This window comes from Triturus cristatus, chromosome 3_1 (genome assembly GCF_964204655.1).
Source record: "Triturus cristatus chromosome 3_1, aTriCri1.1, whole genome shotgun sequence".
Lineage (NCBI taxonomy): Eukaryota > Metazoa > Chordata > Amphibia > Caudata > Salamandridae > Triturus > Triturus cristatus.
The window spans coordinates 1,108,499,789-1,108,526,313 of NC_140583.1; the positions used below are offsets into that span (position 1 = coordinate 1,108,499,789).

The 26,525-nt window shown below is 46.3% G+C and overlaps 1 protein-coding gene across 2 annotated transcripts in view; it reads right to left on the reverse strand.

The window, feature by feature from the left end:
* EPB41L5 (erythrocyte membrane protein band 4.1 like 5) overlaps window positions 1–26,525 on the reverse strand; it is an 851,839-nt gene that overhangs the window by 380,473 nt on the left and 444,841 nt on the right. The gene's annotated exons all lie outside the window — the stretch shown is intronic.

A 26,525-nucleotide genomic window follows, 5' to 3' on the forward strand; every position in this document is an offset into this window, starting at 1 on the left:
AATAACAACCACTCTCTACTTCTGGCCCAGAAACACACTCGATGGCCTCCTTGGCCAAGAGGGCCGCAACTTCCTGCTGGAGTGTCGCCAAGTGTTTCCCGGACATACGGTGGTACCGAGGTTGCATTGCTGGAGGGGTGGACTTAAAGGGAAGGGAGTAACCCTTGCGGATGATCTGCAACACCCACTTGTCTGATGTGATAGCGTGCAAGTGGGGGAGGTGATGGCGAATCCTGCCACCCACTGGCGTGTGGTGCTCCACAAAGCACGGATTAGGAAGGTTTGGAGGTAGAAGCAGCGGAGGTGGACTGCCCCCCCCGCACTGATTCCCAGAGCCTCCCCTGCAGAAGCCGTGTCCGCGCTGAGGCTGGTTGTGCACAGTCTTGCTGTAGGAACATACCTGGGCATCCCTTCCTTGGCCACGAAAGGAACGAAAACCAGGAGTGGCTGGGCTCTTAGTGTAAAGACCCAAGGAGTTGGCGGTGGCCCGCGAGTCCTTAAAACGCTCCAGTGCACCGTCGGCCTTATCACCAAACAGGCGAGTGCCATCAAAGTGCATGTTCATGAGCGAGCTCTGGACATCGGGCGAGAACCCAGTAGATCGCAACCAGGCGTGGCGACGCAGCGCCACAGTCGTAGAAATCGCCCTGCCCAACGAGTCAGCGGTGTCCAAACCACACCGAATGGCGAACTCAGCCGCATCCTTACCCTCAGCAGCCGCCTGGGAAAGCACAGCATGGACCTCCTTAGGACACTGAGGTAACACCTGAGCAACCGTATCCCACACCGCGTGGGAATAGCGGCCCAATAAGCAGGAGGTGTTCACCGACCGCAGCCCCAAGCACAACCACTTACCGAACTGTTCCAGCTTCTTAGAGTCCTTATCCGGCGGAGCTTGGATGACAAGACTTTCAGGTGTGGGATGAGTGGCTTGGATGACAAGACTTTCAGGTGTGGGATGAGTGGTCATAAACACAGGGTCACCAGGCGCCGGGCGGTGACGCCTGGCGACATTCTTATCCACAGGGGCCTCCGTGGCCGGCCGCGACTAAGTGCCCAACAGGACGTCGGTGAGGGCGTCGTTGAAGGTAAGCAGTGGCTCCGACGAAGTAGACGTCATCTGGAGCACCTCAGTGAGGGCCACTGTAGGAAGATAGAGGTCGAGGACCTCAGCAGCCCGACGGAGCACCATCGTGTAGGAAGCACCCTCCACCATGGTAGGCGGGGGAAGAGGCAAACCCCGGGTCAGAAGAGACATCTAGGTCGCTGGCGTCCTCCAGATCGTCCACCCAGTCCTGCTCGGAGTCACACTGACTGGCTAGAGGGTCCTCGACCCCTCCCAGTCATCCTTCTCCTCCGTTGCAGGAGGAACCGGCCGCGGCGGTAGAGCGGAGCCGGGGAAGGGACATACGGCGCCGGCCGGGTTCGGGCCGGCGCCGTCTCCCAATGCGAATCCCAGGCAGGAACGAAATGGTCCTGGAAACTGGGAAAAGGCGGAACGAACGGCACCCACGGCAGACCCGAGGGCGGCGCTGGGGCCGGAGCCGGCAGCGCCGGACCTCGTGGCGCCGGGACCAGAGCCAACGGCATAGGATCCTGTGGCGCCGAAGCTGGATCCGCCGGCTGCGTCGACGGCCCACCAGGATCTGGACACGGGACCGAACATGCGGTCCATGGCGGCAAGAAATTCTTGCACCTGTTCGGGAGTCGCTGACTGACCGGGGTAAGGCGGGTAGGCCGCGTGACTCCCAGGCTGCAAAGGAGCCGCAGGGGCAGAACCCCTGTCCCCCTCGTCCGCATCCGAGGACTGACGGGGGGACGTCGGAGAGCGAATACGCTTCTTCTACTTCTTTTTATGTCGTAGCTCACCAGAATCCGAGGGCGAAGACTTGGAGCTTGAGGAGCGACGACTGCGGTCCCGCGAGCGTTCCCGGGAACGGGACCTGGAACGGCGCCGGGATGAGTGCCGGACCTCCAGTAGTTTCCGACGCCTCTCCGTCAAGGCCTCCGGGGCCACGGCCCAACAGTCCCGGCACGACCGGGAGTCGTGGTCAGTCTCCAGGCAGTATAGGCAAACATCGTGGGGGTCCGCCACCAACATATTGCGATGGCAGGCCCCACAAGACTTCAATCCGGGCATCCCTACGTGCACCAGGAGAAAACAATGGGGAGACAAAAGTCTCAAAAGAGTAGTCAAAAAGTGACTAAGGTACGTGCTCTAGCCGGATCTGCGCTTACTGGCGCGGAAAAAGAAAGAACTGACGTCAGTGCGCATGGGTGGCGCCTAAGTAGTCTCCGTGACGTCATCTCGGCGCTTACGACGCCAGCGACGGACGCGGAGCCGCAAGACGCCACCCACTGACGAGCAGGGGTACAGTTAGCAAAACTTTCCGGATCCAGTCTGACGCCTGGGGATATTCTAAGGTAAGGAATCTATCACTAACGTGTCTCTTACATATATATTGGCAAATGAATGAATCAAGCCTGTTTAGACAGACTATATGCTTGAACTTTACATATCTTCAATGGATTCTTTTAATTTAAGTTGAAAAGAAAAAGGAAATGCAAAATCACAATAAAAACGGTGCAATTTATGTGGTTGCTCTGTTGTCGCCCTGTGTGTATGCTCACAGATGTGTGGGACAGAACTATTGATATGGGTAAAGCCAGGATTATGGGAGGGAACGGCTTATGATAGTCATCACTCAAGAGTCTGCCTCTATACAACCAGTTCTGGGTGGGAACAGGGTAGCGGCTCATGCACTCTGCGACTGCCTGATGGTCACGAATTACATTTCAGACTGCCACCCACTTCCATGAAAGCCAAAAAATGTAGCAGTCTCTTTTGCAAAGTAAAAATAGTGCACTTGCACTCTTGGCTACAATAAATGTGTCTTGAGACTAAGAGGATACTACACGAGCAACTGGAAAATATTTATAGATTCAGGATGCTAGTGTGTTTACTGTAAAATTGGGTAATCGTCTTTTTACACCCCATATTTTATTACAGAGCACAGATGTGTATTCTGGTGATGAAACTTTGTATTCTCATAATACAGATCCAAATGGAAGTAGCATAAAGCACCTCTCCACCTATTATCCACCAGTTCACTCAATATTATTAAGCACGTATATAGCATGTAGCAGCCCAGTGGGTTTACCAGTGCTTGGAAGGTAGGCTAGACAGCTTAGGAAGGGAGCTCAGAATAACCAAGTTTTCAACTCCATGCGGAAGGTAAATAGAGAGGTACAGCATCTCAAGGACTCCAGGAGAGCGTTCTGCAGCTTGGGCCCCCGAAATGGGAAGGAGCTCTAGGAACAGTGACGATAGATTTGCTGCTAGAACACAGAGTTTTGGGGAAGCCAAGTCTAGGTTTTGCAATACTGTGGCCCAGAGGGCGAGTAGATTATTTTTACATATAGCAGGGTGTCTTAAAGAAATAAGCTTCTCCAAAGTAAGTAATTTTTATGAAGCTGGTAGAGGAGTCTGGCACTCTATCACGGACTTGTCTGCACCAAGATAAGAAATTACCGTAATCTAACCTGCACAGAATTAGGGCCGGGATGACGGTTGTTTAAGCAGAACAGAGAAGTATCCACAGGATCTTTTTGAGCCACTTCATAATAGCAAAGCATGAGGAGGAAACCTTGGCAGCCTGGGGTTTCATGGACAGTGGAGTGAAGCCAAAAACCGAGGTTCCTCACCTTGTTAGTAGGTATGGGTTGAGCCCCCAGCAAGGCGGGCCAGTGCCGAGGTCCCTAAAGCTGAGGATTCCTGCCCAGTACCATAACCTTGTTCATGTCACCATTCAATTTTAAAGAGTTGGAATTCATCCAATAGGAGACAAGCCAGAGGCAAGAGTTAAGATCTTTTAGGGCAGAATATCGCTGGACCAACAGGGGATAAAAATCTGGGTGTCATCTGCACATAAAAATAGGGTGAAGCCACAGCTTTCAAACTAGGTCCGCCAAAGGGCGGACATAGGCATTGAAGAGCATAGAGCAGAGGTTGGATCCCTGCGGGACTCCAGAGATAACCAAATGCGTGCTAGATACGACATTTGTCAAAAATATCTAAGGTGGAATCTGTCAAGAAAAAGGAAATCCAGGCCAGAGAAGTGCCCTGGAGATCCATTTGTGTCAGCCTTTTGACAAGAGAGTCATGAGACAGTATAAAAAGCCACACCGAAACCCATATGGATCAGCGCAACAGTGACACTCCTATCCAGACACCGTCAGATGTTCTGTAGCACCCAAGAAGGCTGATTCTTTGCTATGCGCAGCTCTGAATCCAGATTGAGAGGGATGGAAGACATTCTGAGCTTCCACAAAAGAGCTAAGTTGGGAATTGGCGGGCTTCTCCAATATCGTGGAAGGAAATAGGCCTAAAATTGGACCAGTTGGACTGGTCCAGATGTGTTTTTTTCAACAAGAGGAGCACCATGGCATGCCTCCAAGCTCTGGGTAGGGATCCCTTGTAAAGAGACAAGTGGTGAGGGCCGGATTTAGTAGACTGTAGTAGTCCCAAAAATCGCAAAGAATCTATTGGAGGAAAGGAGTGTAATGGGGCTGGCAGCTGTCATGTTGCAGTTTGACTTCCTTCCTCAGAAATAAAAGGGGGAAAATTAGAAGGTGAAGCAGAGCCCCCGAACTGGAGCTTGACAGTGTTAGCTCAGCTTAAAGCTAGTTGAATATTGGTCACTTTCCCAACGAACAGAGCCGCCAGCTCTTCGCATTGGGTTTATGACAATAAAGGAAGAGGCAGTGTTCACGGTGTTAGGCAAATCTTGAACCACTTTGAAAAGTGTCTTCAGGCAATTTTGGGCTCTAGAAATATTTTCAGAGTAGGGGGCACGAGAATGTTTACAGCTCATATGGTAATGATTCAAGGGGGTTTTGAATTCAGGCCATGAAGCTTTGTCCATTCACTTTCCAGTTGCTGCAAAGTTTTTTTTCTTCCTGAAGGTTGCACTAAACCAAGGGGCAGGATTTTAGTTTGGCCGATAAAATTCTATCAAGGGAACTTCTGAGCCAGTTGTTGACAGTGGGCAAATTCCAGTCAGCCAGGCTGGTCAGTTGGGGAGAGCTGTTGCATAAACAAGTGGTAAGGGCCAGAGTGTCAAGCTTAGATCAATTTCTGGCCATAACCTTGGGCCTGATGGCTTGGGGGTGGCTGATGAGGTATAAAAAAGGGAACTGCATAATAGTCCTTTTATAGTAAAGGCAAGGTGGCTGGGGGGGGGGGGGGGCTTTCGGTCAGTGGTGAAAAAAATAGGGTCCAACATATGGCCTGCTTTATGAGTAGGGGCAGAATAATTAGATTGAGATTTAAGGCATTAAGGTCTTCCCTAAGGCTTAGTTTGAAGGTGGTGGCTTCTAAATACATGTTTAAATTCCCCAGTAGGAAGACGTTAGCACTTTGGGGAGCTTAGGTAGGGACTATTGGAGCACCAGTTCCTAGCTTAGCCGAGCGGCCGGTAAATTAGAACGCCAGAGACTGGAAATGTAACCGTAAGGCTAGTCCAGAAAAAAATGGCTTCACAAGCTGGAAAAGGAGGCTCCTCTGTTTTACACTAGAAAACATCTTTGTAAATAATAGGTATGCCGCCTCCTGTCTTGTCTGGTCTTTATAGTCTTTTCTAGAATTGCAATAGTTACGAGGTAAGGTGGCGATAACGTCTGGCAGGTGTGAGTCGCGTAGCCAAGTTCCCATAAGAAACAAGCCATCAGCGGCATCGTTAACAAGAAAATCGTATGTAGTTGATGGCTGGGTAGGGAGTGACAATTGAGGCAAAAAGAGAAAGCCATCCATAGTCGCGCAGCACTATATTCACACCGGCCCACTCTAGAAGAAACATCAGAAGTCTGGCCCTACCTGAATCCACCACCATGGGATAAATGGAGACCTAGGTTCAGGATCTGCAAATCCTTTTTTGACGACCCGCTTACCAGGTTATTCTCTATTGAGCTTGCCCATAACTCGCTGGGACCTTGCTGCCACCGGGGCACCAGTGAGGCAATTATTGCCCAGCTCCTCCATTACAGTGACCAAGCCACGATCCTGCAGTTCTCAAGGGAGATGAGAAATTAAACATCAGGGTAACAAAATATCCATCTATCCAGACTTCATGCTGGCTGTTCAAAGCACATGTAAAGACTTTCTACCGGCATTGAGGCTGCTGATAAAAATGGGGCTGCCCTATGCTCTAATGTATCCAGCTAAATTATTATCAGCGTCTAGAGAAAAATGCATTTCTTCACTGACCCCACAAACTAGATTTGAAGTTCTGAAGAAAATAAGTCCACAGAATAAGGCAAGACGACTGCTGATATTCTTGGGCATCACCTCAGCGATAAAGACTACATTTGAATGAATACTCTCACAAGCTTTACAAGAAACTTTACCTATGTCTGTCAAAAACTTACATTTTGCACACTGCTTAGCCCTTGGTACACCTGGGAGCTTGAAAGTGTATGATAAGCCAAGCGAGATAGCCTGAACTAAACTATGTGCACAGCCAAATGTCTGTGTGGTGTTGTCTTTACATTAAAAGTTCCCAACACATTTAACAATTGGTACGTAAAGAATTGCAATAAACAACAAAGTTCTTCAATGGTGTCTTAATCAATATTCATAGGTGCATGAAACAGTTCGACTTAAACACAGTTCATTGATTCAATGACAATCATATTTTGTCAAAACAGTTAATGTGTCAATGACAGTTGCACAACTTAAACAATAACAAAGTTGTTGAACGTTGCGTATGATGACACCGCGCCCAATGCATTTCAGGACCTTAAGTCCTTTCTTCAGGGGACACTGTAAAGTAAACACAAAGGAATATGCTACTTACCAGTATGCATCTGTTCTTGGCATGTAGAGCTGCAGATCTACACACTTGTGCATAGATCGCCATCTGGTGTTGGGCCCGGATGTTTGCAGTTGTTTTTCCTCTTGGAAAGTCTTTGGAAGTCAAGAGGTCGGTGACTCCTCCTTTGGATCGTATTGCGCATGGGCTTCGGCTCCATCCTCAGATTGTTTTTCCCCAGCAGGGAAATGATGGAGCGTAGTAATAATTAGTGAAGATGCCCATGTGTGTTGTATCTAAATTAGATAAACTGGAACAGATAAAGGTAGCCGGGGAGGCGGGTGGGCGTGTGTAGATCTGCAGCTCTACATGCCAAGAACAGATGCATACTGCTAAGTAGCATATTCCGTTCGAGGCATATGAGCTGCAGATTACACACTTGTGCATAGTATAGCAGTACCCACCCTTAGCGGCAACCACCCGTATCTGTTGCAGTGGTTTGAAATAATGTTTTGAGTACAGCCTGGCCCACACTAGCTTGTTGCTTAGTTTGCACATCTACACAATAGTGTTTAGCGAAAGTGTGCGGTGTTGACCATGTAGCTGCTTTGCAGATATCATCTAATGGGATTTGTCCTTAAAAAAGCAATTGAAGCCCCTATTTTACGTGTAGAATGGGCTTTAGGGGGAACGGATAGCATTCGTTTTGCTTTGTGGTAGCAAATCTGAATGCATTTGACAATCCACCTAGCTATCCCCGACTTGGAGATGGGGTTGCCCTTGTGTGGTGGAGAGAAAGACAAACAGTTGTTTGTTCTTACGGAAAGGTTGTGTTCTCTCGATGTAGTAGAGTAAAGCTCGTTTGACATCTAGTGTGTGAAGAGCTCTTTCTGCAATGGTCTGTGATTGAGAGAAGAATACTGGTAGTTCTACAGATTGGTTTAGGTGAAAGGGAGAAATGACTTTAGGGAGGAATTTTGGGTTGGTACGGAGAACAACTTTGTTATGGTGCATTTGTAGAAAAGGTTCTTGAATGGTAAGTGCTTGTATCTCACTGACCCTTCTGAGGGAAGTGATGGCTACGAGAAAAGCGGTTTTCCACGTTAAAAATTGGAGTTCACATTTGTGCAGTGGTTCGAAGGGAGGCCCCATTAGTCTGGTGAGAACGATATTTAGGTTCCACACAGGTGAGGGTGGCACTCTGGGGGGGCATTATTCTTTTAAGGCCTTCCATGAAGGCTTTAATGGCAGGTACTCTAAAAAGTGATGTTGCCTGTTTTGTAGATAAGCTGCTATGGCTGCAAGGTGCAGTCTAATAGACGTATAGGCTAGATTACACCTTTGCAGGTGGAGTAAGTAGCCTATGATGTGTTGAATGGAGACGTCTAGGGGATTGATGGTGTTGTGGCAATAGACAACAAAACGTTTCCACTTGGCGGGGTAGCACGCTCTAGTGTTGGGTCGCCTAGCTTCCTTGATGACGTTCATACAGTCAGGGGGAAGATTTACATAACCGAATTCTAGGATTTGAGGAGCCAGATCGCAAGGCTGAGCTGGGTCCGGGTGTCTGATCTCTCCATGGTTCTGGGTTGAGGTGTGTAGAGGCGTAATTTTTGGTGCGGTACTACAGATAGTTCCAGCAGTGTGGTGTACCACAGTTGTCTGGCCCAAGTTGGAGCTACTAGGATTAGTGTGAGGGAGTGTTGCTGTAGTTTGCGCACTATTAGTGGAATGAGTGGGAGAGGCGGAAAAGCGTACGCAAATCTGCCTGACCAGTTCATCCATATCGCATTTCCTTTGAACAATGGGTGTGGATATCTGGCGGCGAAGCTTGGGCATGTGGTGTTTTCGTGGGTGGCGAAGAGGTCTATCTGTGGATGCCCCCACATCTGAAAGTACGGGTGTAGAACTTGTGGGTGGAGTTCCCACTCGTGGATTTGTTGTGTTTGTCTGCTGAGCAGATCTGCCATAGTGTTTTGACTCCTGGGACATGCTGAGCTAGGAGAAAGATTTTCTGGGGTATGGCCCATCTCCATATGTTCTGTGCTAGCTGAGAGAGCTGTGGAGAGTGTGTGCCGCCTTGTTTTTGAATATAGTACCTGGCTGTCATGTTGTCTGTGCGGATTAGGACTGCTTTGCCTGAAATCTGTGTTTGAAAAGATTTTAGGGCTAAGAAGATCGCTAGTAACTCTAGATGGTTGATATGGAGTAACTTTTGTTGAGGTGTCCATGTGCCCTGCACAGTGAGATGTAATAGATGAGCTCCCCAGCTGGAGAACGATGCGTCTGTTAGTACTATCTGGGGAACCGGGTCCAGGAACGGTCGACCTTTGGAAAGGTTTGTGGTGGTCCACCACTGCAGAGAGCGATGGGTGCGACCGTCTACCAACACCAGATCTGCTAAATGACCTTGGCCCTGGTTCCATTGGCGCGCTAAGCACTCTTGGAGAGGACGCATCTGGAGTCTTGCGTGAGGTACTATGAAGATGCAAGAGGCCATCATCCCTATTAGTTGCATAAATACTCGAGCTGGAAGGGAGTGTTGTGCCATGAATTTTGCGCGTAGAGCCTGAATGCTTGTTATCCTGGCAGGATTGGGGTAGGCTAGCGCTTTTGAGGTGTCTATGGTGGCACCGAGGTATTGTTTTATGTGGGATGGTTGTAGATGGGACTTTGCGTGGTTTACTGTGAAGCCCAGTTGGTGAAGCAGCAGGATAGTGGCATGCGTGTGTTGTACACACTGGCTGTATGAACTGGCTTTTATTAGCCAGTCGTCTAGGTATGGGAAGACATGGATGTGTTGTCTCCTGAGGTGTGCTGCCACTACTGCTAGGCACTTGGTGAACACTCGTGCTGCTGTTGTGACTCCGAACGGGAGTACTTTGAATTGGTAGTGTTGGCCGTCCACTACAAATCTGAGGAACTTCCTGTGAGCGTTGTGCACTGGAATGTGGAAATAAGCGTCTTTTAGGTCTAAGGTGGTCAGGAACTCGTTTTGGGAAAGCAGTGGAAGTAACTGCTGAAGCGTTACCATGTGAAAATGGTCTGAGTGTATGTATCTGTTTAGGGGCCTGAGGTCTAGGATGGGCCGCAGAGTCTCGTCCCTTTTTGGTATGAGAAAATATAGGGAGTAGACCCCCATATTTCGTTGGTTGTAGGAACGTGTTCTATCGCCCTTTTCTGTAGGAGGGAGATTACCTCCTGCTTTAATAGTGTTAGATGTTCTTGTGACATTGGGCGTTGTCTGGGTGGAATGTTTGGGGGGGGGGGTAGATGTTAGTTCTAGGCAGTAGCCTGACCGAATTATTTGTGTTATCCATTTGTCTGAGATGATGGTAGCCCAGACAGGGAGGAAATTTTAGAATCTGCCCCCCACCGGAGTGGGATGGTCTGGGGGGAGTGGAGGGAAGTCATTGGGTAGGTGCGGTGGCAGAGCGGGCGGTGTTTGTCTTGCCTCTGCCTTTGTTATTGTTGCCCCTGTAGCTGCCTCTTTGGTAGCCCCTTGTAAAGGTGGACTGGGTAGGGGCCTTATATGAAGTGGAAGCGGTGTCGGAGGAGTAGCCTCTGGATGTGCTCCGAAAGGAAGAGCGGCGAAAAGAGCGCCTGGGGGGGTGTGATTGTAAAGCTCCCATGGATTTTGCCGTGTCTGTGTCCTTTTTCATCTTTTCTAGGGCCTCATCCACTTTTGGGCTAAACAGATGTTCCTGGTCAAAGGGATGGTTGAGGATGGAGGCCTGTACCTCCGGTTTAAAACCCGAGATCCTTAGCCAGGCATGGCGACGGAGGAAGACACTAGTATCGATGGCCCTGGAGGCTGTTTCTGCTGCATCTAGGGCACAACGTATGGAGGTATTAGTAATGGTTTTGCCCTCCTGAATTAGCTCGTTGGCCCTAGGTTTGTATTTATCAGCGAGATGTTGCATTATGGCTTCTAATTCGTCATAATGGGCCCTGCCATAACTGGCTAGTAGCACTTGTGTATTAGCGATACGCCATATGTTGGCAGCTTGGGATGCAGTACGCTTGCCTGATGCGTCCAAGAGTTTAGACTCTTTGTCAGGTGGTGGTGCTTCGCCTGATGCTTGGGAGTCGGCCCTTTTACGTGCTGTGGACACTACCAGAGAATATAGTGGTGCTGGCCCTCGGATGTAGGAGGATCTATAGGGGCGGATTTATATTTCTTTTCAATGTGCGGGATAATGACCCTGGCTCTGACTGGGTCTTTAAAGACCTCTGGCGCATGTTTTATAACTCCCTTGAGCATAGGCAATATGGAGGTAGTCCTATGTGTGGTGTCAAACGTATCGAGGAGGAAATCCTCCTCCACGGGGTCGTTATGGAGATCTACCCCGTGATAGTGTGCCGCCCTTTGTAGTACATGGTTGAACCCCAGTGAGTCTTCTGGTGGGGAAGGTCTGGAAGGGTAGAGATCATCCTGTGGGACGTTCGGGATGTCAGGGATATTGTAGTCGTCCCATGGGTCTGGGGAGCCTGTGGGAGTGGGGTCCCCTGTAGGTAAATCTTGTGGAACGTCTCTTATGTCGTCATATGGGTCCCCGTTATCATCATCATCTGGAGAGGGTGTTGGGGAATGATGAGGTGGGGGCGGAGACTGTGGAGGAGGGGAAGGTGGAGGGGGCAGTGGAGGTGGGGAAGGTACTCTGAAAGGAGAGGTCGCAGAGTCCTTCCTCTTTGGAGGTGGAGCAGGTTTTTCCAGCTGTCTCTTTTTGATGGAGAGCATCAAATGTCCGGTTTTAGGATCCTTGGTAATGGATCCGGTGTAAAAAGAGTTCTGGTGAGGTTGGTTGGTCTGTCGGCGCCGAAGGCGTCGGGGCCGTTGGTTTTTTGGCTTTATCCGCGCTGGTTTGGTTTTTGGAACTATGCTTAGAAAAGTCTGATTGTTTGGTCGGCGCCGAGATGGATTTCGGCTTCGAAGTGTTGGTGCCGGTGGCCTTGTGTGCTTTTGTCGGTGCCGAAGATGGTGTCGGCACCGAGGAGCTTGTTCTCGACACCGAATGTTTCGGTGCCGTGCTCGGTGTCGAAGCGGAGTCCATTTTCTTTTTAGTTGTCGAAGAGTGTTTATTGGCACCGACGGTGGGCTGGCTCGAGCCCGAGCCGCCGGAAGACTTAATCGGCTTCTTTACTGGGCCCGAAGGTGCGGTGTGGGAAGCAGTGTCTTTGGTCTTGCTTAGGCGATGGCGTGACCAAAGCCTTGTTCGGTGCTGGTGAGCGTGTGGGAGGGGGTAGATTAGTACTCACGACCCTCTGTGCCGGAGTGATGTCCTCCACATCTGAATCGTCGGCTTCGGCGCTGACGAGTCCCTCGTCGGTGTGGTGTTCTTCTGGAGCGTCGACGCCTTCCCCGAAGATGTCGCCCGGAATCGCCGTCGACGAGTATGCCATGGTTCTTCTGGCCCTTCTGTCTCGATTGGTTTTCTTGGACCGGAAGGACTTACACGCAGGACAATCTCGAGCCTCGTGTTCAGGGGAGAGGCAGAGATGACATAGTTCATGGAGATCGGTGTGGGGGAATTTGGACCCACATCAAGAGCACTTCTTGAAGGGAGTCCTTTCCATTAGCCAGGACCGGAGCTTGGGTAGGCCCGAAGGCAGTCGTCGACGACCGGAATCGAAGGTTCTTGCCGATGAGAGTAGCGTCGAGTGGGGAGATCGCAATCGAAAACAATACCGCAAGTTGGGGGTGAGGATTGCACGTCGATCGTCGAACTGGAAGCTGTTCGGAACCGGAGCGCCAAGATCACATCCAAGCCCGATGGCGGAAAAAAACAATCTGAGGATGGAGCCGAAGCCCATGCACAATACGATCCAAAGGAGGAGTCACCGACCTCGTGACTTCCAAAGACTTTCCAAGAGAAAAAACAACTGCCAACATCCGGGCCCAACACCAGATGGCGATCTATGCACAAGTGTGTAATCTGCAGCCTTGAACATAATGTATCTTATCGATCATGGTTGACACATCGAGGTAAGGTACAAATCAAGCCACCTCATCCAACACAGCCACACAGGAGCAGAACCTTAAAGTGAAACCTGCCACAATGAGCAAAACAATCATAAGGTGCAGAGCAAGAGTCTCAGTAGAACAGATCTGCAAACGTGTGATCAAATGTGAAATCTGGTGCAAGTACTGTAAAGTGTTGCTACAACAGGAGTGCCACCTGAGAAAAAACGGGTGAAACCAGAAACCAGCAGTGAAAAAAGTACGTGCCCAACTTGCATGAGAGCACATAGAGGGAAATACTACTCACTGGTTGCTTAAATGTATATCTAAGGCAACGGTCTGTACATGGTCAACAAATAAGCTATAATGCAATGGGCAAAGAAATCAGTGTGAGGCACGGCATGACTCCAAATAGAAACTGAACTGTACACCACAATCGGTGAGTTACCTTACTCGGGTCGAGGTTGCACATGAACTCCTGTTACAATGAAAATATGGGTAGATGAGTTGACATGGAGCTAACAGGGAAAGCCAGTAAAACATAGAAAAAGCGAAGATTTGGAACGCGATGCAACTGACCTGGATGGAAAAAAAGGGGAATCCTCAACACGATGCTCACAACTCTCGCGGACGCTCAAATGGAGCGAGACCAGTAATTTAAATAACTGCATGACGCGCTTACGAGCGTAGCGAGTCACGTGACTGAGGATGCTGGTAGAGGTGAAAGTAACTCATAGCGGCCATAATGAAATGATGCAATGGAAACCAATTATTCCTATGTAACAGTGTAAAATATACGATGTATTACAGCAAGAGAAACACAACGCTGTGTGCCGCAACAACGAATAGTACATGCAACCTAAAAGGTAAAAATACAAATCGAAGCCGGTAAGGTGCGAGTATGGTACATGCCTAAATGTGCGAGTAAGGTGGAATGAGCCCGAAGGAGAAAAGCTAATAGCGGATATACTTTAAAGTAAATTACACTTAAGAGCGCCTGGTGTAAAGTGTAAAGATGAAATATGCCATTTGACTGCCCTCGATGTGAACAATGAGGATTTACAAAATACCAACCACTGCTGGAATTGGGGTGAAAAACACCACCAAAATGCGTGAACATAAATTTCAATGGATATACAGAGATCATCAAACCGGTGATAATATACAATAATGATAAATCAAATGTGACTTAGTAAGAACATTACATATCCTGCTACAATCTTGCATTCACATATAGTACATGGTGGACAACAGTGGTGTGTCCCATACGGAACTGAATGTCTGCCCATATACTAAGACAACAAGTCATGCCGGAGGAGATGGGGGGGGGGGGGGGGGGGGAGGATAGGGGGAGGGGTTGTACTCAGGGTTAGTTGATCAGTTTAGGATTAGTCCTATTGCTTATGCACTGAACCTGTTGAACGGAGGCTCCATGGTTAATATGTCTGTAAATGTGGCCTTGCAAGCTGCTCCGATGGTGGAATTGCTAGTGACTTTATTGTAAGGTTTGTAGGAGGAGCGATTAATCAGAGAATATGTCAGCGGGGTTCAGCGAGCATGGTTATGCTAGTGCAATTGCCCACTTAAATGTTTTCAGCAAGGGTCGATTACTGATTGTCATGTATTTGTATGATCTTGAATGTTAATTAAAATATTTACAAAAAAAAAAAATGGTGGACAACAGTGGTTTACAGTGCTGATTCCACTACAATATGACAAAAAGTACCAGCGTTATAGTGCTTAATGCGTAATACCCAAAATATAACCATGCGAAAGTAAGTGAGCACAGCATGATAACATGCCCTACACTGTACATTGAATATAGATAGTGTGAGAGATGGTAAAAGAAAATGTGAACCAAGAACTGAGACTATGCTGCTTGTATCAATATATTATAAAAAAACAACAGATCTAATTTGTTATTTAGCCAATAAGTTTCCATGGTATTACATTATTTGATCCACCACACTTCTTTTTGTGAAAGTATCTGACTGGGATCAAACCCTTCTTTTGTTTGTACTTTCTCTAAAAGCAAGAATTTAACCTGAGCAATGTTGTGGTGATACTTTAACCAATGTACCACCAGATTGGACTTAGTATTCTGAGTGCGGATCATGCTTTTATGCTCTCCAATTCTTGTTTTGATTTTTCTTTCCGCCTTTCCAATATATAATAGCCCGCACGGGCGCTTAATACTGTAAATACGTACGTGGTGTTACAATCTGACATTTGTCGTAACATTTTTTCACCGGTTCTAGGGTAACAAAGTCTTGTTACATCACATTGTTGCACTTTTTCATACCCAAGTGCGTGATCTTCTCTAAACTCTTTTTGTGATAACAATTCTTTTAAATTAGAGCTTCTAGTAAAAGCGAATAGTGGTGAATACTTAAATGAATTTCAGAAATCAGGTTCGTTTTGTAACAATTTTCATCTTTTAAAGATAGCTTTCTTAATGCTACCTGATTTTGGAGAAAATGTGGAAACGAACACCATACACTTGGATGGGATTTTTTGTTTGCGGATTAATAAATCCGGTCAGTCAAGATGTTGAACCAGTGTTTCTGCTTGAGTAATAATTTCTGCAGGATACCCTCGCTGTAAGCATCGATTTTGATACGATTAATATCTTTGTTGTATTTGTATGGTGTAGATGAAATCCTTTTTATCCATAACATTTGAGAGTATGGCATATTTTTGATGAGTAAACGGAAAATGGAAGCTTTGAAAAAGTAAAGTATTATTGCGATCAGTTGGTTTCACAAAAACACTGGTGTGAATACCTTGCTGGTCTTTTTCAATCAGAACATCCAAGAATGACAAATGCTTGGAACGGATGATATGAGTGAATTGTTTTCTGCTGTTTTTGGTGTTAAGTTCCTTAATATTATTTTCTAAAGATTCTTTGGTGTGGGACCAAATTAGAAATATATCGTCAATGTAGCGACCAAACATCACAAGGTGTTTATTCTATTTGATATTTTTAAAGATGTAATCTTCCTCGAAGGCGGCCATAAAATTTTTCGCATACTTGGGGGGGCCCCCCCGAAATCCATGGAGGTCCCACTGATTTGCAGAAAGAAATCATCCTCCCACTTGAAATAACTGTGCTGGAGGCAGAATAAGAGAAGTTCAAGCAAGAATACTTTGTGTGCTCCGATCTGGGGTTGAGATAATAGCTCCCATTCAACCGCCTCAATACCTTCTTGTAGTGGAATCGATGGCTATAGGGAGGTGACATCAACGGTGCAGAGCACCCAATGCTCAGAGTAATCAGTATTAAGATCCTGTAGTTGCTTTAAGAAAATCAGTGGTGTCACGTAGATATGCTTTACATGAGCATACGAAGTGTTGTAAAAATTGATCGATGTATTTTCCTAAAGGTTCAAACTATGGTCCGATACCAGAAACGATTGGTCTGAATGGTGGCTCAACTGGATCCTTGTGTATTCATGTTGTTACTGGGGCTGCATATCAGTGACAACGTTGTAAAAGAAATGCCTTAGTCTGATGGTACACATGAATTTATGGAAGGCAATTTCTGTTTCAGGGAGATTGGTGTTGTACGTAGATACAAAGGATGTACCTTTAGTCAAAACTTGCAATTGTTTGGGGGTCATTGTTTTTAATGAAATATTTATGACAATGTCTTCTGACTCGAAGTTCGGACGTCCTTTCTCTTTTAGTTTGTCTCTTTCCTCTCCAGATTTTGTGCCACTTCCATTCTGTCTTGCTGGTGGTTGATCTGGTGGTCGTGGCGGTTGTTGACTTTTGGATTAAAAGAAATTCAGTTTGATTCTCTGCTGGGAAATGTCAGACCCCGTGTAGCTGCTTGTAGATGGTTGATCTCCCGATATCTCCGCGTTGAGCAGTGTTCTTGTAGGTAACAATTCCCGGTAAGAGACCCCGCTCTCTTCAGATGAGGAATGAGGATTTTTTGTTGATCTACGTTGTGAATACATATCAGCCCAAATGTACACCTCGTTTAAACGGTAATCAATCGTATCCCTTTTAAACTTTCATAATTTTTGCTCATGTAAGTCGTTGCCATAACTATCCAGCTTGATTTGTTCCAATGATTTTCACCATTTTTCAGGATCCATACGATTCGTTAAATCCAATTTGATGTGGATTTCTTCTTCTAGTTCACTGATAGATTTGGATAGTTCTTCTATGATTAGTAAAATTAAATCAAGGGAACATTTATTTAACACGGCATACCATTAATTGCTTATTGAATGGTAATCGAAAAAGTAAGGGTTTGATGGCCAGTCTCAACCCTCATGCAATCCGTTGATGTTTATGATACAGTACGAGTGTGGAGCCTTTGGTTCAATTCACGTCTCATTATGAGTTCTAAATGTCGTAATTGTTGGATGATTGATCCTTGGTGGGAGTCGAAGGATTTGGTGGCTTTAATCAGTGCATATATTTCAGTCACTTGTTCAGCGGTATATGCTTTGGTTTCTGCTCTATTTTCAGTAGTGCTGGCTATACTGTCAAAAGAAGCCATATTACAGGAGAGGTTGGGTGCAAGTTCCACAGAGAGGCAGTTAAGGACTTGTATCGAAAAAAGATGTGTGGAAAACTGCACACCGATGATTTGACACAATACTGAGAGACAAGTAACTCCAAGGGAAAGAACACTGTACTATAAGTATTCTACTTCTAATACAGTGTTCTTTCCCTTAGAGTTACTGGTCTCTCAGTATTGTTTCAAATCATAGGTGTGCAGTTTTCCACACACCTGGGCGCTTACCATTTGTTGGCTGCAGTGTGTGGCGCACTTCTACTTCTGCTGCATCTCGCAATTTGATTTGTTTCAAGCAACATTTGTTTCCTGGCAGTTATGGAGTCTGCTGAACTGGTAGAGAGATGTTGCCTATTATCTGTTCTTCTTCATTGATATCACCATAGATATAGAGTGTTTTATAGGGGTTCTCGATTTTCTTGCGATGGGAGGATCACCCGGATCACTGCACATCCCCAGATGGTTCCCACATTGGTATCTTTGAGGGAAGGTTTTAAATGTATTAATTGGTTGAATGGGGTGGGATTTGCCTTCAATAGGTTTGGGGTGTCAAGCAGGTGAAGGTAGGAGGTTTGTGTAGCCGTTATTACACATCTCCTTAACACAGTGGGAAATACTTGTGCTGAGTGCTGTTGAATGGTTGTGGATGTACGGATAGAGGTGAACTAATGGCCCCTGCTCTATCCATAGTTGAGCGAATTGGCTACGAGTTCCACTTCATCATCTTGATTCCGTTCATTCTAACCGGTGGAACTTATGCAGTACAAGTGACCCTCAAAAGGTTAGGCAGGCCTTTGCCTATTGCAGGAAGCTCAATATTGACACTGGACTGTTCCAGGAGCCCCACCTTAGGAAGCACTCCAGAACCAGACTGGCACAGCCACATCCTCCTCCTATACTAGGGTTGTTGCAGTAGACATCAGAAAAGGGGTGCAATGTCAAACTTTTAATTTTATTAGCCATGGCGAGGGGAGTTATTTCATTTTGCATGGAATTCTCATCTGCAAAAGAGAAACACTGGTCTGCATGTATGGTCCTAATACTGATTACCCCGATCTACTTCTTTCGATCTGGCACAAGATTCTGAGTTTGGGATATTCAACAATTTTTTCGGGTGGATGTGGAGGAGTAGACATTTAAGTAGTGCTAAATCCTGATGTGGACAAATCCCAATTGGATCCCACGTCACACCCATGTGAAGCTGCTCAACTACATGCCATCATGACCGATCATGAACTGCCTGACATGCGGTGTGAAAGGCACCACAAAACTATTGAGGGCACTACTGTAACGTGTGGTCCTGTATTGAAAACTGGTAACTTTCTAAAGATGTTGCCATCTAGGCCAAAAGGTTGAACATATGCCTCAAACCCTCTCAGACCACAGGTCGATAATGCTGGTATTCACTTGGAGACTTCTGCCTAACACACTGAGGCACCCGATCTTTAGACCTGAAATCTAAACCAACATTATAGAGTTTTTTGCTAATAATGTCCAGTCTGTCAAGTCTCCAGGTGTGATCTGGGAGGCATTTAAGACCTTCATTAAAGGAAAATGTCTGTCAAAACAGTTGGGGTTCTATGGGATCTGACAGTTCCTATCGCGACTTGAGCAATAATGGAGTGCTCGGACCCAATACTTCTCTCCCATGATGCACAGATCCTGGCTGAGCTACACTGCAAACTTTCCAACTATAATGACAATGCTGAGAGGTAAACTCATTATTTACACAAAGTGGTCACTGCAAGGAGCTATTGGGAGGGGGCAGGGCTGGTAAAACCCTAGCATCTCTGCTTAAGAAAAAGCAGTGCAGTTCATACATTACTGACCTTTTGAATGATGAGGGACTGTTATTCTACAATGTACTGATCCAACTCTACTGTTGCCTTTGATAAGCTGACTGAATACTTTGAATTGCTGTGGCTGGACGATGCTCACAGATGGTACCTTGATGTGGCATTCAATGAGAATGATAAAGGCTGCGCTATTCGGAGTGTGCCTAGTGGCAGGGCACCAGGACTGTATTATCTCATAAATTAGTTCTATAAAGAATATGCTAAGATCTTGTCTCCACACTTGAAATCTATGTTGGAGGAGGTCAGAGATGCTGTGTGGTGCTCCCCCAGTTTGAGAGAGGCGTTATTAGTCACCATACTCAAACCCGACAAGCCTTCAAGCCACTGTTACACGTATCAGCCGCTGATTATCAGACAAAATACTGGCCAGGATCCTCGTGGACAGATTGCTCGTACTTCTTCCCAATTTTGTCAAGCCGGATCAGTCCGGGTTCATGCCAGGAAGATTCACTGCACACAATTTACGTGCTCTGTTTTGCCGTGCTTCACCCACTGTTTCCCAAGCTTCGGTTGGTGACCATCTTTAAAGTCACAAAGGCTTTCGACTCACTCAAGTGGACTCAATGTAAGCTGCCACGTCATTGTTTATTTTCAAGAGTCTGAGGTCAACCTGGCAACAATATTGCAGTAAATCTTAGGTTTGGCGGACAGACCGGGATCACCATTAACTGGTCAAAATCTGTATTCTTCCCCTCAGACGCCTGCTACATTACAGTTTGATATAGACTTCCCCTTGAAATGGGCTGGCTCTGCGGTTAAATATTTGTTGATTTTGATCAGCAGAGATATGGAGGAGCTCCGACAGGAGAATTACTGTACAGTGATAGCCCATCTGGAGGAGGGGCTTCCAGGTTGGACTAGACTGACTTCGACTATGGTACAGAGAAGAGCGATCACTAAAATTGAGATTTTGCTTAGATGACCCCATCTCTCAATATTCCTATGCCGCTACCGAAAACCATCTATGCCTGCATTTAATCCCTCGATTAGTTTGGTTTGGGGGTGGGGTAGGGGAACAGTCAGATGGCATGGAAGCGGTTGACTATGGTAATTCCGCAAGGTGGAATGTGCGCTCCTGAAGTGAAACTTTATTACACACAGACGCAATTCATTCATCAGTGGTTTCATCCACTGCCTTTCCTGTCCATATCGTGGTTGAGGATCATAATACCACCCCTGCCCTGTGATTACCACTGTCTGCACTGCTCTGATGCATCCCAAGGGTGAAATCAACACAAAGTATGAAGTGTGGGACAGGCTTCTTCGGAGAGCCTGTCCGCCTAATCTATACTCGATAAGTTTACGTTTTACATGGAATCTGGCCTTAACTCACAACAAATGAATGTTTTTTTTTACAGCTAAAGCACAGAAAGCTGGAGGTGGTAGGGAATCTGTACCGGACAGGTCTTTTGTTGAGCTGCGAGACTTACAATTAGCTACTGACTGCACACTTTTTGATGTATTCCTTTATTACTGGCTGCATAGCACCTGCAGGCAGGCACGTAACACATTCCCTCATGAGCCTGCCAGCCTCCTAGAGCTAGATTCAGTTCTGACATAGCGCTCCTCCAGAGACTGATAACATGACTCGATGCCACATGACACTGACTCATTGAGTCCAGAGTGTGCTCGAAGTGACAGAGGGAGCATGCATGAACATTCCAGATCAGCAATGGAGATATTATTGAGTCCATAGAATAGGCATTGAAGATGATAAACGGTGCGTGAAAGGCAGTGCAAATGGTGCTGGCTTCCCACTTTTGGCCTGGCAGTGTCCGAGAAAAAATGACAACAGGGCTCGAGTGTTTAGAGGAGGTAAATGCAATCAGGGTGACTAGATAACCCATGGTGGCCTTGTTGGGCTCTGCAAACTCACTGCCAAGGTGCTGCTCCTGGCAAAAAGGCGTGTGGCTATGCATTGGGATGCAATGCCACCCCTCAAGTTAGATGGTGGATCATGTATATTGCCAGCTACAAATAGAAAAATCTGAATCCCAATGCTTGCTAAAAAAAGGTCACCCCTAAAGGCAGAACTGAAAAAAACACTAAATAAGGGTTGCAGAAATGGCTTGTTTGTACTACTACTCACTCGCTTACTATCCCTTCCTCCCTTCTCCTTTTCCTCCGACTTGCCCCTCCCTTTCTCACCCATCTCCTCTCCCTTCACCCTTGGTGGGCGCAAATACTCCTGAATTGTACATGCAGGCCATATAACAGCGTTGTGGGATAAATACAGGGAAATTCCAGATCAAATACTCAGATTGGGACTCAATTGATTATCAAAAGATGTAATCAGCTCTGCATTTAATATTTATTTTCAGAGTTTTATATAGCGCACACGTGACCCTTCAGTGTATCAGAGCGCTGTACATATAGAAGTCAGTCATACGTACAAGAGAAAATGCAAGAAGGAATATGCATTGAGCAATACAGAAACAATATACCAAAAAGGAGAGGATGTAGCCTTACGCCAAAAGCTGCCGACTTTGGAGCTGGGGAACCAGGTTCGAGCCTCGGCATCGTCTCGACATCCTGTGATTCTGGGCAAATCACCTAATCTCCCCGCACCTACCAAATAATGAATGTGTCCTTGTGTAACGTAAGTGGTGGTCATGTAAAGCACTCCAATACCTTCGGGTTGAGTTCGCGCTATATGAAATGTGCACAAAAAAACCATCCCGGATCTAAAGGTGTCGACAAGAAAATGGTCAATCAGAGTGACTAGTGAACGAATGTATTCATCAGAAGTTTTTCTTTTGTGAAGGAGTTAATGGAGGGCTGGACCTAGTTTCATACGGCAGTGCCTTCCATATTCTTAGGGCTAGAGCAGAGAAAGAGCGGATGTAAGTCTTTTTTTTTTTTTAACTTCTGCGGTTTCAACAATAGGGAGTTGGAGCTTCTTAAGGAGCGACTACCACAAGATAGATCGAGTATTTGACCAGGTAGACAGGTGTGTTGTGGTGAAGGGCCTTGTGTGTCATGCAAGCGATCTTCAACTGGATCCTTGCTTCAAACAGGAGTCATTTTAGATAGTTTAAGTATCGAGTAATGTGGTAGAATCTTCTGGACCCTGTGATGAGCCTTGTAGCGGAGTTCAATGTGGCCCTTAGTAGGTCAGCTTTACTTAGGGTAAGCCAACAAGAGTAGCGCACCCCAGTGGTGGGTGGTGACTTTTGAAAGTGGTAGGGTGTAAAATTTTTGGCTGAGTGCACAGTGGCGAGCGAGATCCTGGGTGAGCTAAGGGGGATTTGAGGGGGTTCTCCCCACGAGAATTTTTTTAAAAAAGAGACGGCAAATTATGCCATTTCAAGGAATTTGAGAAAGCAGAAGGTTGATAAAGCAACCGTGAAAGTGCAGTTATTACATTAATGAAGAGAGGTCATATAATAACATAGGTAGCTAGCTGCTTATTCAGTACAACCAGAGAGCTTCATAACAGACTTGGAGAGAACAATGCTGAGCACCTCACATATTTTTTTATTTTTATTTATCGAACGACCGAGTAGATCCCAAACTAGCAGCGTTCAAGAAATGTTAGGATTAACATATTGTTCACTTTTTGGAGACAAAATCAGCATGTCTGTCTTCAATAGCAGCAAACTTCTCAATGACTCCTCCTAACGTGTTATAAAATAGTCACTTGCAGACTGTGGTCAAAATTACAAAGATGTGTAGCGTGGGTCCTTTGTCAACGGGAAGCAATAGTAAGACCTTCATTCATAAAATTCTTTGAAGCCAGCAGAGGAACCACATTTTAAAATGGGTGACGAAAGACCCTATCCATGGCAGTCTTTTCTGACTGCACTACATCAGACCTATATTATAGACAGACTGCACCTTCAACAATACCTCAGAAGGCTTATTCTTATTACATGTGTGAGGGGCAGGAAAAAGGCTAGGTGGTGCTAACGCTGGAAAGATCATATTTGTGTGTTCGCATGCATTCAAGCATATTTATTAGTGGGTGGGTGTCTATTTGAGTATTTACATGCAGGTGTATACTCCTTTGTGTGAGTGTGGAGCCATATTCTAACCAAATGTATGAGAAGCAGCAAAAGGCTGGGTAGTTCTAACGCGGTCATGTATGCATGTGTGTCCACATGCTTGTAAGCACATTTATTAGTGGACGGGTCTATTTGGGAATTTACATGCAGGTGTGCACTTGTGTATTTGTTTATGCTACATATGTAAATGTGCCGGGAAACCCATGATGTTTTATTAGAACAACACATTTCAGAAGAGCATCGCCAGTTCTCTCTCTAAGTTATTAGGAACAAATGGGACAGGGTACCTTACGTTCAATGTATTTTGAAAGGTGTACCAAATGGATGCAGCTTCTAAAAGTGGCTAAGTCTTGGTAGAGCCGTGGGCTGGACCCGATCTACAGCACTTGACCTCAGTCACAATGACCTTTTAATGTAAGCTTGCACGCACAGATTTTACAAAGTCCTTCCCAAAGTTTCGCCAATATGTACATGGAATGAGATGATAGATCGGACTTCCAAGGTCCGCCATTACGTAGGCCTGCCTGATATTGGAGTGTCTCCTGTTGATTTCGGACCTATGAAAAAAAACAGCCAGTTGAGTCTGCTCATGGAAAACCTCAGGTTCGATTATTCATGAGGGAAAATGTAATTGATGAAACTGTCAGGTCTCTCCTCGTTTTCTCAGAGGAATCAAACGGAATATGTTTCAGCAAACATCACTGCACTGCCTCATGCAGGCATCTGATTTGCAGCTTTTTCCACATGGCTAAAGGAGCTAGGAGGACGCTGAACCACTATAAGCCGGTGGAAGGCACGTATGATGACAGTGACGTGTTTCAGTTCACATAAGGATACTTTTAGTCCTTCCAGACCAGAACATGTCAGCCCCTAATACTTTGGAGTTTTAGAACGAGCCTGTCAAATAAAGAAAGGGACAAAATCAATTATTGTTATTCAGAAGGTTTATTAATGGTTGAGCTCTGCTAGAATGCAGAAACAAGCTAATAGGGCTGTTTATTTTAAACGGAGGGGCATGGCGATAGCGTCTTTGTGTGATCCACAAGCTCATATCCATCAGAACAATTATGACCTATTTAACTTCTGTGAAGCACACTAACAAATGACTGGAAAACAAGATCAAAAATGAGGCATGAAATTTAGATTATTATGTTGTCTTGCTTCACTGTGTTCCATTTTGGGGTAAGGGCGGAGTATTATGGTGCTGCTGTACGTGTTCTCATCGTTTAAATACGTGTAATGAGAAGAATGAAAAATGGGATTGTCAGCATTGTGTTCTTTATTAGGAGGAATACAATATATTTTTCCAACCTCATGCAGCAGTCTCTCTAGATCCGTGGTCTTCAGTTATCGTGTCATCATGGCATGCACCTCTGAGAAGCATACACGCCGCTGCCAACGCTTCTCGGAGGTACCTGCCATCAGGGCCTAGCTTCACAAACATTTCTGTCTGCACTCTGCGATCAAGCTATATAAACACTCACACTCTTTGAGGTGTAGAGTCATCTCTGCACTTCAAAGAGCGTGAGTGTTTATAAAGCCGGAGCGCGACACAAAGGTATTAGAGCACAGTTTTACATGAGCGCACGCCAATTACAGTACACAAGCAGAAAATCCATCCCACAAGCTTTTTTGATAGGCACTGTGAGATTAAGTGACTTGCCCAGAGTCACAGGATGTTGAGTCAACGACGCAGATACTCACACCTGGTTTTCCCCAGGTTCAACTCAACACCTCCTCCAGATTCTGTAGGTCTGCTCTGGCCATTACGGCCATTACTGCACACGTTGCACGATACAACTAGGCGGCCTAGAAGGCCAAGTGTGTTGGCCAGGACAACACAAGCAACACGAATTCTCATTCTGAATCCTCCTTTCTGCGTCGGACTCTGCTGCTCTCAGCAGTGATAAGATTTCAAAGGCAGGCTCTCAGCACATCCAGGGGACATCCGACATTCACATCCATTGCCAACTTAATTGAAGTTGTATGCACAAGGAAGGCCGGCATTAAGCTCAGGGGGCTGGGCTACCAGGTTAGGGAGCTCTGCTCGCCTATCTCCACTGTAATGGCGTTCATGCAGGAAGGGGGGAGAGAGAGGCTGAACTAGGGCAGCTACGACCAATCACTGCACGGCTTCACAATAAAGCCATGCAGTGATTGGTGAATATGCTCTCCAGGCTCTGTGGACTTGCCCAGTCCCAGGCTCCGCGTTTTCTGTCTAGAGACTCTAAAGCATTGGCCTGGGTAGGACAACTCGCTGCTCTTTAGGAGACCGGGGGCCTGCAGCTTCTATCTCCTGGCTCCCTAATTGTACAGGCGAGACTGATGAACATTGCGCATGTCGGGCTGGCCAGGGAAAGGCACCCGGCCAACCCGACATGCGCATTTCGCAGTTGGTTTGGCTGACTGTTCTGCACCCGAGTCCCAACACCAGCCCACCCCCTAAGCCTGCTGACATCATGTGATATAACCGGCCCGCGGCTCCGACAGCTGTCTGACGCTGGCTGAGATTAATTGTAAGTAAAGTAACAACTCTAACACATTTTTGTTCACAGCTGCCTAGTGCCTCGGGCAAAATAATCAGGGAGGGGGGGCCTAAACGCCCACAGGCAGGAACCGCCCCTGGCACGCCCGTCATATAATTAGGAGATGACTAGGGATTGGACAGCTACCTGAAAGTCAGCTGGGGGCAAGAAGGGTTTGATTTTCCATAATGTACTGGCAATGGAGGCTCGTTCATCGTGACTTTGATATACAAGAACCTACTGCCACGACAAGGAGATGTACTTGATGGTTGTTTGTTTTCGAAAACCATTTTTATTTTTTAATAGTACAGTTCTTTAAATGGTTAAGGATCTTTCTTTCTTCCCTCAAACAAATGCATAACATATCCCCTGCCAAGCACTGTTGTCCTAAAGCTCTCAGGGGGAAGACTGGTGAGAAATTGGAGCCGGATTAGAGCGGATCCAGTTTCTACACAGGAAATAACTCTAGGAGCATATTTTATTTCCTGGACAGCAAAATGACAAAAGAGGGGAATCTCATAGGAGATCTAAAAGGATTGTAAAGGATCTGAACAAGTCTTTTGGCAGTCTTAAAAAGAAGGCAAAAACAAACTTGCCGGAGTGATAAAACAGAAAAATAAAGCAGGAGCTGTCAAACAGTTGCAATATGAGCAGGAGCCAATCACAACAGTGGGGAGGAAGCATACTGCATGGCACACCAGCACACAATTCGCCATGATGCATTGTGGTAAATGCAGTGCATAATAACATTCACTTTAGTTGACAGTCTTTAGAATTCACCATTGTGCTGCAGCCAGTGGTGAGTAGATCTAGACGGGTGTTTCAGAATATTTGCCCT